The sequence below is a fragment of the Ursus arctos genome, unplaced genomic scaffold (assembly GCF_023065955.2).
Source record: "Ursus arctos isolate Adak ecotype North America unplaced genomic scaffold, UrsArc2.0 scaffold_15, whole genome shotgun sequence".
Taxonomy (NCBI): domain Eukaryota; kingdom Metazoa; phylum Chordata; class Mammalia; order Carnivora; family Ursidae; genus Ursus; species Ursus arctos.
The window spans coordinates 48,503,210-48,517,213 of record NW_026622819.1 but is presented as its reverse complement, the minus strand read 5'-3'; the positions used below and the strand labels follow the sequence as shown (position 1 = coordinate 48,517,213).

General features: G+C 45.5%; 1 long non-coding RNA gene across 1 annotated transcript in view; it reads right to left on the bottom strand.

Moving 5' to 3' along the window:
- Positions 1 to 13,776, bottom strand: part of LOC125283379 (uncharacterized) — a 48,271-nt gene extending 34,495 nt beyond the window's left edge. Inside the window, exon 1 of the long non-coding RNA XR_007191187.2 lies at positions 13,664 to 13,776. This is a non-coding gene — a long non-coding RNA (uncharacterized LOC125283379). The remainder of the gene's footprint in view (positions 1 to 13,663) is intronic.
- Between the last annotated feature and the right edge of the window lie 228 nt (positions 13,777 to 14,004).

Below are 14,004 nucleotides of genomic sequence, written 5' to 3'. Positions count from 1 at the left end.
AGACATGACCGTGCACACCTACACACAGGGGCACCGACTTCCACTTCCACTTCCCCTCCCCCTAATCAAGAAGATAGAAGAGGAATCTGCCTGTGGGATGAGTCACAGAGGCGGTTGGGATGAAGGGCAGAATTCAGCATCCCGGGGGAATCTTTATTTATAGCCTGAACTGCTGGAGAGGGGACCGTAATCATTCCTAAGGAGCTTCGGCGATGGAGAGTGATAAGATAACCAAAAGATGTCGTTCCCACCACCGAGCTCTGTTAGAGGCAGGAGCCTGTTGGGGCTGAGCTGAGAAGCGCTGTGTCACTCCAGGGCTGCTGTCCACGGGGAGGAGTTGAACTGACTGCATTCGAGCTGCTGGTCTGTCAGCTGCTGCTGGGCCCCTTTCCCCAGTGCACAGGCAATCTCTATGCTAATCCGAACAAATCCTCCCAGCTCCAAACAAACAGAAACCTCTCTGGGCTTGCAGAGGCCACTGATCACGGAGGATGCTGTTTAGATTCATGATGATACAGTCTAATCCGCTGGCCCCACGGTCCTGCCTCTGTCAACAGTATGGTTTCTGTAATGAGCAGAGCAAGAGGCATGGGGAAAATGCAACATTGGACCCAACCTGCCTTCCCGAGGGAGGGGGTGGAAAGAGGTAGCTGGCTCTTTGCTGGACTTGGAGGGACAGTCTGGTGGGGGCTGGGGGTGGGGCAGTGAGTTTTTTTTGAGTGTAGACTCCCTGTCTCATCTACTGTTGCAGTCCCAGCATCCAGCGCACTGCCTGACATAGAGACAGACCTAGATCTTAGTTGACAACTGGATACATGCATGACCTCTTTAATTTCCCAGTGTATGAGGGCCCCAGTTATAATTAGTGGGTAAGATGCATGCTTGAGAGGAAAGAGGGAAGCCAGGAAGACCAGGGCTCTAATCCTGCCTCTTCTTCTAAAAGACCTTGGGCAAGTCACCTCATCTCTCCAAGCCTCAGTTTGCTCATCTGTAAAATGGGGTCTTGTGGATATCTATTATGTTTTGGAGGCTGTGCTAAGTATTAGAGAGAGTGCAAGTATGTGACTTCACTACGGTATATGCTACCAGGAAGGAATGGATATCTAGTTCTTATCAGCCAATAACACTTGAGTTGAATTAATTGGTCAGATTGTACCAGGTAGGAAAGAGCGCCCCCTACCGGCCAAGACTGCCTGGAATGGTCTGTCCTTTTTTTTTTTTTTTTAAAGATTTTGTGTTATTTATTTATTTATTTATTTATTTATTTATTTATTTATTTATCTATCTGAGAGATTGCACCTGTGAGCACCAGCAGGGTAGGGGCAGAGAGAAAGGGAGAGAATCTCTCAAGCAGATCCTACGCTGAATGTGGAGCTGAGGAGCAGGGCTTGATCTTAGTACCCTGAGATCGGAAACCACGAGTCAGATGCTCAACCAACTGAGTCACCTAGGTGCCCCTGGGACAGCCTGTTCTGTTGGCCCCTTACTTCAAGCCCGGCTCTGAGTGTGAGTTTTCCTCAGCTCCCACTGCTCTCTGTTGGCTCACACGTGCACCTGGACCTTTGCTCCTAGCTGAGGCAGGAGATCCCTTGGCCTGGACACCAGCTGCCCAGTGCAGACCCTGTGCTCTGCCTCATGTGCTTTGCCGCTTGGCCTTTGACCCTCACTTGGCCCTGGCCCTGAATGGTTTAGGTATAAGCCCCTGCTTTTCTCTGAGCTCCACTACTGGTCCCGACATTTCTAACATGTCAGGGTTGCCGGAGACTGGCCTGGCATTTGGTCCTGTCAGTTTCTACTTCTGAATCCTTCAGGTTAGTTCAGCCCTAGAGTCCAGAAGGGACCAAGTTGAAGAACCCTGAACCTGCTCTTCAAAGGTAGGGAGCACCAAATCCAGCACTTGAGCTTTGAAGTAATCCCAGGGGAGGTCAGAGGGCAAGGGAGAGCAGGACGTGAGTCTGGGGAGAGCCGGAAAAGTCAGGAAGTGGAGGACAATCACCTTAATGGTATAATGTCCATCCTTACTCTTGAGATAAAGAATGGTTACTGCAACCACCATTAAAACATCATTTCCTAGACTGACAGAATAATGTAGTGATTATTAAAAGCCCAGTCTTTTGAAGCAGACAGATCTGAGCTTGAAACCTGACCCTATTGCTTGCTAGCCTGGGGGAGTTGCACCCTCTTTCTGAGCTTTGGGTTCCTCACTTGTAAAATGGTGTCCGAAACGGTCCCTGCTTCATAGGCTTGTTGAGAGCATTACATGAGATGATGGATGTAAAGTGCTTAGCTCAGGGCCTGGGGCACAGCAGGCGGGCAATAAAATGGCGGTTATGGTGACTCAGATTTGTTCTTGTGACCGCTGCTCTAGGGGCTGTCAGGGTCGTCAGGAGGACCCCATAAGATAAAGAATTTGAGCATGTTTAGAAGAAGACTGGAGGGCTCCATGTCCTCAGAGAGTATGAAAATAATTATCTTCTTTCTTGGTTTTTGAAATTTGCTGATTGATGTGCTGCTAGGCATAGATTGGGTGCCTCACAGCCAGAGGGTGTGAAGGACCCCCCCAGACCGGCTCCTGTATGACAGTTTGATCTGGTGGTAGTGAGATGGACGGGGTTCAACAGCATCTTCCTATTGTCCCAGGGCCTTCTGGGCCATCAACGTTCCTCGGGCGTTCAAGCTTCGCAGAGTGGTTATAAGTGCGGGGGATCAAGTGCTAAAGCGTTATTTGCCGACAGTTTCTCCAAGCCTGTGGCTCTGAGGCTGCCTGGGACTGAGAGAGCCAAGGAGGTGACAAAGGACCAGGCAACAAGCCCTGATTTATGACCCAAGATTCCCATTCTAGAAGCCACATCATTAGTCCCTTTGGTAAAGAGTTTAACCAGATAAACTGCCTTTCCAGCTGCAAGATCGAGTCCCAGACCTGCTCCCAAGGGTTTCTCCTTTTTATGTACCCCTTAGGGAAAAGAAAACCTGGAGAGCAAATTCTGGGACTGGGTCAGTAGGGGAGCCTGCCCTCCTTCTGGCCAGACAAATGCAGTGGGAGATAGGGGTGGTCGAGTTTATAACGTATGCTGGGCATACACGGAGTCCAGAAGAAGGGACAAATAGTCTTTTACCTCGTGTTCCGTTCTTATCTTACAACCTCTACAGACACCACAGAGGCTAATGGCGCTCCGCCACATTTCACTTCTTCCCTGGCATCCCAGTTGATGTGGGACCATTGTAGTAGAATTTTGGGATACCCTGTGTGGCCACACCTGTCACCAGTGGTAGGTATTACAAATACTGACCATTCTCCCCATCTCCCCACAGCATAACTGTGTGGGCAACAGTGTGCTGAGGTGGACCCCTCTACTAGATCCAAGCATAAGCCATGTTTGCTCTCACTCAAACATGACATTTCTAGTCCCATTTGCTAATGATTGGTTTAGGTGTGGTTGTGTGGTTTAGCTCTAGCCAATGGGACTGAGGCAAAGTCTCCTGGAATCATCTAAAAAGATTTTGCTTTTTGATAAGAGAGAGACATGTGAGGAGAAACTGTGGTCTCTCTCTTTTGCATGTCACTGGGTGAAGATGTGGTACTTGAAGCTGTGGCAACTATTTTGCCACCATGAGGAAAAAGCCAAGAGCACAGAGCATTGAAATTGTTGAGCCACTCATCTAGCCCTGTATCTAACTGCCAACTGGTAGATTTTCTGTTAAAGTATTACAAGTCCGTGTTGTTTAAGCAAATTTAGTCAGATGTTGTTACGTGTATCAGAAAGCATTCAAACTAGTACATCAGGGGAACCTTTCTTCATTTGACTTTCTCTTTCCTCTCCCTTCCCTGCCTTAATCTAAGGCTGCCGAAGGAACCAGAGCAGGAATGGAGAGGTGAACCTGGCCTGGTAGAAGAGAAACAAATTGGTGAGTGAGTGCTTCTTTTTTTTTTTTTTTTTAAAGATTTTATTTATTTATTCATTCGATAGAGATAGAGACAGCCAGCGAGAGAGGGAACACAAGCAGGCTTATAGCGGAAGAGCCTGACGTGGGGCTCGATCCCATAACGCCAGGATCACGCCCTGAGCGGAAGGCAGACGCTTAACCGCTGTGCCACCCAGGCGCCCCTGAGTGAGTGCTTCTTATAAAGGGGTTGGTGCTGGCCATACCGGAATGCTAGCATGGTGTGGCTAGATGTTTTTATTGTTCAAGAGAAACTGGAAAACTGCATTTTTATGTGGAATCTCTCAATTTTATATGTGCATTTAACTTTTAAAGAAAGATACTGTATGGAGCAAACCAACACATCTGAATACTAGGTATAGTCCAGAAGTCACACATTTGTGCCATGACAGTTAACCCCAAAGTGCCATCTCTTCCTAGCTTGCTTGCGAGTGTGGACTGTCAATGACTTCTTTCAGACTTTGTGTTGGGTGGGGCTGTGGCTGTGGGCTCGAGTGGTATAGGGTGGGAAATGAAGGGTGGGGGGAGGGAGGACGAAGGCGACAGCGGTGGCCTGCCAGTCAGGTGGGACATCTATAAGACAACAAACCTTTAAGCTGTGGGTCAAACCTTTTCTTCACATAGGTCCTGGGTGTGGTTTTTACAGAGAGGGTTACTGTCACTTTATCCACCAAGCCCATTACCAGAGGCTCCCTTTTCTTATCTGAGCATCTCTGTTGTTCAGGTTCTAAAAATGGAGTTGAGGAGAATCTATGCCACCAAGCAGCCAGAGGGCCAGGAAGTTGGATGCCACCTCCTAGAAGACTGCCATCCCATAGGACCTGGTGAGTGCTGTGGAGACACACGTTCTGTCTGGGAGCAAGCCTTCTCAGGCCCATTTCGTCCAATAAGTGCATTGTTCTTTTCAGCAAAATAAAAATAAACCGTGGAAAAACCAAGGATACTGTCTGCAGAAAAGAGGCTTGCACCGAAAGATCATTCCCCTTCCATGCCAAGAGCATTTTGGTCGGTGGGTAAGTACAAACACAGCCCCCTCGGGGAGGCCTGGGTGGCTGTGGACGTGTTAGGTCTTTGCTAAACTCACTTTCCATGGGCCTGGTGACTCTGCTCCTCAAGGGCAAGTTGAGTCCTGGTCCCTGCGTGACCCAAGTAGGCTGTTTAATTTAAGTCCACAGGCTGTAAAATTGGAAATCTTCATGTTTGCTTTTAGGTCATCAAATTAAAAAGTTTTTGGAGCGCCTTTGTTGAAAGGCATCAGAGAAGAGCTAACATGAACTTCATGCACTGAACTGTGTAGAGCCCAGCGACGCCCTCTCGATGACAAGGGAGGATGAGTCACCACCGGCTTCAGGGATTGAGAAGAAATGTCAATGAAGCCATGAATAATAGGTGCTGTACTGACACTTAAGAAGGTTAAGGGCAAGAATTAGTTGGCAGCGAAGAAAGCAGTATGCGGGGGAGGCCAGCCCCAGTCCCGCAGAGCCCCTGTAGCTCATTACCCTTTGACTGGACACCTAACAAAATAGGGGGTTTCTTTCATTTTAAAGGAAAAAAATGTGGACGTGTTAGAGAGAGGGGTCCTTTTTCAAGGTCAGGGAAGTGGACTTGATGGCTTCTGGAAGCCCCTTCAGGCTCCAGGCATTTTTCATAACCGAGGGGGCTGGCAGTCAGAAATCAGTGAATTCGAGCCCTTCTCCAAACATTCCGGGCTCTTCAGAAGGAAATTCTGCAGAAGGGCAGAGCCCAGCCTTGGCTATTTCTAGGTAGACCGCAACATCCCAGAAGTGCTAAGGAATGTTAGGATGCATTTCAGTCTCTGCCACCAAGATAGTAAGTGGTTCAGAAGACATTACCTGTCCTCTGCACAAGGAACAGGAAGTGAGGTTAAAGAGTTGATGATTGTGTTTCCACAGACCTTCTGATCCAGTGCTTTCCTGGTGTTTCATCCTGGGGCACCAGCAAAGGATGGTCACCAAGAAAATGACCAAATACCTCACCATCTGATAGGAGCTCCACTTGCCTGTCAGTTTAAAGTAGCCGGAAACTTCTCAGTGAGGGCCTGTAGACTGTCTAAGAGGAGAGAAGGTGACACCACCCCCACTGCTTCCACTATGACAGACATTGCTGCATCACCAGCTAGTGTGCTCAGATTGAGGGGTGCGGGCCAACATGAGAATGCTAATAACAGCGAAACCTGTCGTAGGATGGGTTCTCTAGAAGCAGATGCGGAGACAGGGTTCGGTGTGAGGGATCAGCGCCTGGAGAGGAGAGACCTGGGCAGCTGGGGAGGGTGAACTGTGATACTTGTTCCTGTTGTCCTGTAGTGGGCCAAAAGCGCCGAGCCTTTATCTGTCGCTGGATATGTGCTGCTGGGGAAGGAGAAGGTCCTGAGCACCGTGGCTCCTGGCAGCTCAGCTGATGGCGCCTAGAGCAGGGGGCGTGGTGAGGTCTTCCTTGAACGGAGATCTGTGTCCTTCACAAAATCCCAACCTCGAACCCAGAGAAGGTCCACTTACTGATGTGATAGCCATGAAACAGCCCCTTAGATCCCCACACTACCTCCTGACCAAGGCAGGTGGACAAAGCAACTGAAATGTCTGTGATGGTCGTGAGAACAAGCATAGCAAGAACTCAGGCTCTGGATTCAGATAGACTCAGGTTCAAAGTCCATATTAAAACTTACTGGATGTGTGACTCTGGGAAATTAATAACCTTCACTGAACCCCATGTCCTAGTCTGTAAAGTGGGGATAATAATATGAACTGGTCCTGGACCTCCTTGTCCTCAGATCCATACCTTCCCCTACTTCCTCAGTTCTGGGTCAAAGGAGGAAATGTCTGCAAGCAGCTGTTCCCAGGCTCCTGTATTGCTGGCTTCTACTTGGGTTTGGCCAATGGTGGGAGAACTCGGGGCAAGAAGAAGGTGCAAGCCAGAACATTTCTCCCTTCCCCGTCAGCTTCAAGTGGTATCTCCAGCAACAGCTGTGTCTCCACAGAGGGGAGCTAGTATTTTTTTTTTTTAAGATTTTATTTATTTATTTGAGAGACAGAGACAGAAACATTGATAGTGAGCAGGGAGGAGAGGGAGAAGCAGGCTCCCCACTGAGCAGGGAGCCCAGTGTGGGACTCGATCCCAGGATGCTGGGATCATGACCTGAGCCGAAGGCAGGCACCCAGCCGACTGAGCCACCCATGTGACCTGAGGGGAGCTAGTATTGACATGATCACACTTTAAGGGCTATGTGTACAGGTTTTAATAATGTTGATGAGCCAGTGCCTTAATAAATATTATTTTAGTTGATCACTCATATAGAGGGTGGGATATAGGACGGAAGTTTTGATTAGGACATGGAAAGGCATATGATGGAAGTATGTTGAGGCTTGTACTGCAGGGACATGATGAGTAACTAAAATAGGGTGAGGAGGGCTTCGGGGTGTCAGATAGTGGTAGTGAGGCAGAGAAGGGGACCCTACAGTAAAAGGTGTTTAAATTGCTGTGGAAGTAAAGAGTGTCAGCATCACACCCTGCAAAAAACTAGACCCTCAAAGATGTTTGAAATTAACATTTAAAGCCTGTCAAAATAGAGCTTCAACCCACTTTTATTACTCTTTCTTGAACCTTGTAGTGGGTTGAATGGTGGCCCCCCACAATCATCAACTCTTGGTAGTGCCCAAGTTTTAACCCCACGTACCTAGGCAAGTGACCTTACTGGGAAATGAGTTCTTCGAAGATGTTACTTAAGGGTCTCAAGATGAGATCATGTTGGATTTCGAGTGAGCCCTAAATCCAATGACTCGTGTCCTTTTAAGAGAAGGGAGAGGGAGGTTTGAGACACAAAGATACAGGGAAGATGGCCAAAGACATAGGCAGAGATTGGAGCTGTCTCACCGCAATGTGGGAACCACAAGAAGCTGGAAAGGCAAAGAATGAAATCTCCCCTACAGCCCCCAGGGGGAGTGAGGTCCTACTGACACCTTGATTTGGACTTCTGGCTTCCAGAACTGTGAGAATAAATTTCTGATGTTTTAAGTCACTTGATTTGTGGTGGTTTGTTACAGGAGCCCTAGGAAACTAATACAGACCTAACTTTTGGCAGTATTGTTTCATTGAGCTATTTCTTGGGAGCCCAGCTCTTTGCTGACTGCAGGTTATGTTACATTGGACATGCATCGTATTTCTATTTCATGCATGCAAATTTAACTATTTGGCAAAAATAACAAGAGATAGGTTAACTGATAGATTGACACAGGCAGAGAAAGAGTATGCTAATAGTCAAGCTATTGCCAGTTCTGCCCCCTTTCCACATAGTAAGTGGTGAGCGCCCTCCCTGGAAGATGCATGAGGCATGGCAACGACTGCTCCTTCTCTTCTCTCCCATGGACCTCACACTATGCGTGAGTTCAGTATTTCAGAATTCCCATTTTTCATACATCATGGTACCCCAAAGAAAACTCATAAATTCATTCGATGCTCAGCTGAAGCAATAGAAATTTATTTCAGGACTAGAGAAAACACTGACTGTACTGGATTTCTTGACATAGTATGCCATTCTCCAACATGGTCCCTGCTGACCATCATCTAGTCATGATTGTTTTTTTCTTGCTTTATGCATGATTTTAGAACCCAAATGCTGAGTGGGATTGGATTCCTTCAAATTTGCTTTGCTTAGGATCCCCTAGCATGCTTCAACATGTCACCTTTTCCAAAATTTTCCTTCATTCCCTCATCTGTGTTGAATTTCCAGATCCTTCAACTTTGATAACATTTCCTCCACCTGTTGGCATATCTTTGCTTATCGGAACTTGTGCACATACCAGACTCCCTGACACAAGTCCCTTGAGGTTGGGGACTACAGATCATTGAATGCCCCATAGATAAATAGATGGATGGGTGGGTGGGTGGGTGGATGAGTTTATGGAGTTCAGAGACAAATCAAATGGAAACTAGTAGCTAAGTGAAGCAAACTTGTCTATACTTACACTGCCTAATGTGAGGCTTGATGCACAAATTGAGACTCAGATTGACAGGTGACTCCATGCCCTTGCAGATAGCTGGTTTCATTTCTCTGTTGGCTCAAAATAAAGCCGGGCATCAGGGCCCCCCTTTAAACCACTGGTGTTGGGATACATCTGTATTGCAACTCAGCTGAAATATCAGTTCCTCAAAGAACTCTTCCCTGCACCTTCTAATCTAAATGAATCCTTCTTTCCTCTGTCACATGCTGTCATGGCACCCTCTTTTTCCCTTCACAGCAAATGTTGGCGTTTAAAGCTATATTTATATACTTTTGTGACTTTTAGTTTAATATCTTTTATATTCTCCCACCTCCTGGCTAACTTCAAACTCCAGAAAGGTCGGATTCACATGTTTCTTTCTTTTTTTTTTTAAAGATTTTATTTATTTATTTGACAGAGATAGAGACAGCCAGCGAGAGAGGGAGCACAAGCAGGGGGAGTGGGAGAGGAAGAAGCAGGCTCATAGTGGAAGAGCCTGATGTGGGGCTCGATCCCAGAACACCGGGATCACACCCTGAGCCGAAGGCAGACACTTAACCGCTGTGCCACCCAGGCGCCCCGGATTCACATGTTTCTTAACCCTGGTGACCTAATGTCTAGTTCAGTGCCCGACATATACTACCACTGATACTAGCGTCTAACATGAATCAACTGTGTGTCATGTGCCAAACACGTTCAAAAGTGCTTTACATAAATCATTTCCTTCCATCTTCAGACCAATTCTATAAGCAGGATCTTTCATTATTCCCATATTATAGGTGAGGAAACAGTGAGTGAGAATGTGGTGGAGTTGAGATTTAGACCCAGCCACGCTGGTCCCAAAGTCAGGACAAGTCAGTAACTATTTGTCAGATAAATAAGTGAATCATGATAAATATTACTGTGTAGTGGAACTCTGGGACTCAGAACTGGGAGGACATGTATATGTTTTCTGGGCTCACCTCCTAGCCCCTGCAGTAATGTCTGCGTTAGCTCTTCTGGTAGCTCTTCAGATCCTTCTCCAATACTTCTGGCAACGGAGACTCACTGACTCTTCTGATGGGACGACTAACCATTGGATGCTCTTCCTTACATGACACTGAAATCCACTTCCATGGTACTTCTACCTGTGGGTACTTGTTCTACCCTCAGCAGTTTAAAAGAATTTTAGTCCTCCCCACATAGCACTGAGAAGAGTTTCCAATTAGATGACAGCTTCCATCCCAGCGACAGCTCCAGCTCCTTGCTAAACCGTAGCATATTGGAATCCCAATTAAACTGTGGTGTCCGTATCCGGATACAAGGTTTCTCAGGCATGGATAGTGCAGGGTGGAGTAGGGTAGGATTATTCATTTCGGTATCCTTGGGGACCAATGTGCTGCTTGTTGAACTGAAATTGAGTGATTTCATAGTGGTAATAAAAACTCCTCTATTTTATAGTTGAGAAGTCACAAAAGAGTTCTGCATGTTTGATTTCAGCTGGCTTTCTCTACAGTATGACATTTGACCTGGATTACTTTTTGATCAGATGTTTTAGGACATTAGAGCTATAAGCAGTGTGAGAGGTACTCGGAGGCCCAGAAAGATTGAGTGGCTTGCTTAGGGTCAAGCTAGTCATAAAATTAAGATTCCTTCTAAAATTACTACTTCCTGAAAACTATGTCCTTACCATGATCTCTTATATACCTGCTGGGTTTCCCCACCTCTGGTTCTTTTCAATATGTTAACTGTGGTCAAAATTGTATTGGCAGTGAACTTCCTGTCATTGGAGGAGTGCAAACTGATAATTAGATGACTTTTGGGCAAGGATATTATACTTGCAATCGTTGAGACATCTAATAAATGTGGGTTTATATAATCTTTCAGTCTCATAGTTCTATCCCACCCACAGACTGCCTAGGGGTCAGGTAGAGTTTTAGCCATAAAGCTTTGAAGAGTTCTATCAACCAAATCATTTCTGAGTATAGCCACAGAGCTTCTCACCGAAACTGGTAGAAGCCAAGATCATCCTTCAAGACTAAAACACCACCAGAAACGTACAACTCTTCAACACTGATCATCGACTCCTTGTGGAAACTCCCCAAGACCTTTTGTCCAAATCCTGCTCATTCTTCACTCCCAGCTTGACTTCTGTCTACTCTGAGTAGTCTTTCTCAATCCTGTCAACTAAAATGAGACTTCCCCTCCCACATACCACCCTAGCACTTGGTATCTTTCCTATAAAACTTATCAAAGTCTGCCTTATATTATGTATGCTTTCTTGTTTCATTTAGTGATCAGTATTGATTTATGGATTTGCCCTCCATTTATTATTATTGTTAGCCATGTGCCAAACCAAGCACTTTACATGTTTTGTCCTGTGTGTATGCATGTGTGTGTGTTGCCGTATTTACTCTTTGCAGTGACCCTGCAAAGTAGGTGTTATAACATCACCATTTTATGAATGAGGAAACTGAATCTGAGTTGTCATTTTCCTAAGAATACACGGCAAGTTTGTGCCAGAGCTCAGCTCTTTGAGGGCAGAGTCCATGATTCTTTATTCTCCCCAGTCCCTAGCATAGTGTTTTGTATATACTAGGTGTTTCATATTTTTTTTCTGTTGCTTATTGCTACAGACTCAGAAAATATTATGCCATACTCAGAATATGAAAAACACGTGGTGCCAGAGCATCAAAGGCAGGTGGGTATCCTGGGCATTGGACTGAGGTAGAAGCAGTCCTCAGGCTGAGCCAGGAGAGCACTGAGGAGCTATATTATGATAGGAACTCTGCCACTTTTCATCATGTGGTCATAGGAATTATCGAAAACAGTGAGCAATGGTCTACATCTTTGATTTTAGTTTTGGGTGAAATGAGAGATAGAACATTTTTGTTGTCTTAACAGTTGGTCTGAGAATTCTTTCTGAGGAGAGATTCATCTTGGTGGGGAAAAAAAAACCCTTATTAGGCCCACTTACAGTGGAAGCTGACACTCTGGTATATATAGCTGTGTCTGAGCGAAGAGGGAAAGGAAGAGGGAAATCCGAGAGATGGAGAGGGAGAGAGTGGTGGAACCAGCAAGATGGTGAGTCAGCTGTGCTGGGTTGTGCATGATATAAGCGCTCTCCAGAATTGTCGGATCTTCAGTAAATTCTTGAAAAGCTTAGCAAATGGTTGGCGCAAATAGATTTCTCTTTGAAAATGGGAAAAAGACTGTACCTTGAGACATGGTGGTAGAATGGCGACAGTGAACCAAACAGTAAGATTCTCAATACCAGGAAAATGCAAAGATCTTGAGGAAGGTTTAAGACTTTCCCATGCTGTGGAACTGGGGGTTTAAGGCAATATTACGAAGATCTCAAGAGTTTGGGAGGGAACCACAAGTGGTCATATGGCTAGTTTGAAATCAACTGAATAGAGAGTAAATAGACATATTTTGAGGACTAACCCAATGCCAGACAGTATGTTCGGTTAGACATCATCTCAGGGCTGACTAAGAGAAATTGTGACCTTGACCAATGGGAATGCCTCCCTCCTCTGTCCTGCTGAGAATTCTTTCTCAGTTTTGCTCATTCCTAAGGTAATTAACTCATATTATTCTTCTAAGAGGCAGGACCTCAGTCTGGAAGCTTTCTTTTCCTCACTTTGTCCCATCAAAGTTGTCTTTTTATAAGAAGCTGTAGGATATCTTTGAGAGTGAACTGAACTTAACCTTAGGAGATCTAGGAGGACATTTCCACTCTGGAACTTTCCAGCTGTTTGACTTAGGGCAAAGCATTTCACTTTTAGGGGTCATATTCATTTGGCTCTTCTCCCTATAATGGCTTTGACACGTCTGTCAGCTGCTTGACGACGAGCAGCTTACCTTGTCTGTATCTTTAGCACCAAGCAGAGTGCTTGGCCGTTGATAAAATTTGTTACAGGAATGAATTAATGATTGAACACATACCTGTCCTTGCTACTTCTGTGAAGCTTGAATGAGTTAATGAGTATGAAAGAAGTTTTTTTTTAAAAAAACCCAAATCTGCTTATTAGGAAGCTCATCACATCTAGCTGCCACATTAGAAATTATAAAGCTCACCCAATTTAAGGCATTAACATTTGCGAGTTAGCCATATGGGTTACCTCTGCTGGGGACTACTTGGTTTTTTGTATGTGGGTTTTGAGAAAGAGTGTTATATTTCACAAAGGAAATTTCATTAACCCGTAGGCATTATGGACAGCAGTGACGGGCATACTGAAAAAGAGATTTTTCGATAAAGGGCTTGCTTGACTTCTTTAAGCAGGAAATAAAATCTGCCAGCTTCAATCGTCCCCACAAATGCCACAACTATAGCATCTTTTCTAAGACTCCTGGAAAAATGCAGTGCAGTTGCGGCAAGCTATATCTTTAAGTTGGTCTCTATTTAAAATGAAGAGAAACAAGAGGCCAGAAACAAGCGACCAAGCCACAGAGCGGTTGTGGGAATTAGTGAGCACCATGGGCTATGGGGGACCGTACGAGTTACGTTTTTCTTTGGGTTTCATGTAAGAACTTCTCTCACTTCAAGTTGCATCTGCTTTGCACAAGTGATTTTCTTTTTTCCCAGAGCACCATGAATGATTTATGACTTTCTGACGTCGCATCCCACAAGATTACATAAGAAACAGAGAAAAACAAGTGATTGAGCCAAACTGAAAAAAAATATCAAACATTTGCAAAAAGTAGATTTTATCCTGGCTTCAGTCAGATAACAGTTTTCTACTCACCAAAAGTGCTCCCTTGGTCCAAAGTGCACCCCATCTATGTGAGGACCCGTCTCATCTCATTTCACCGTTGCCCGCACACAACCATCAACTCCCTTTGGCCCCAGTGATGTCCTGGAATGTCCAATGGCCCGGATTCCTCCTTTCTCCCCCAAAGTGAACTTTGCAGTTGGATTGCACAAATGGTCTCATTAGTTTGGTTAATGATTGGACAAAAACACTGATGGGAGTAATATCTACCAGACTTGTCATTTTTAAAATTGTAAGGTAACAGAGTTGCAGCATTGACAGAGGCCTGGGACCATCTACTTCCCGCTGTTGTTTGACAGATACAGAAACTTATG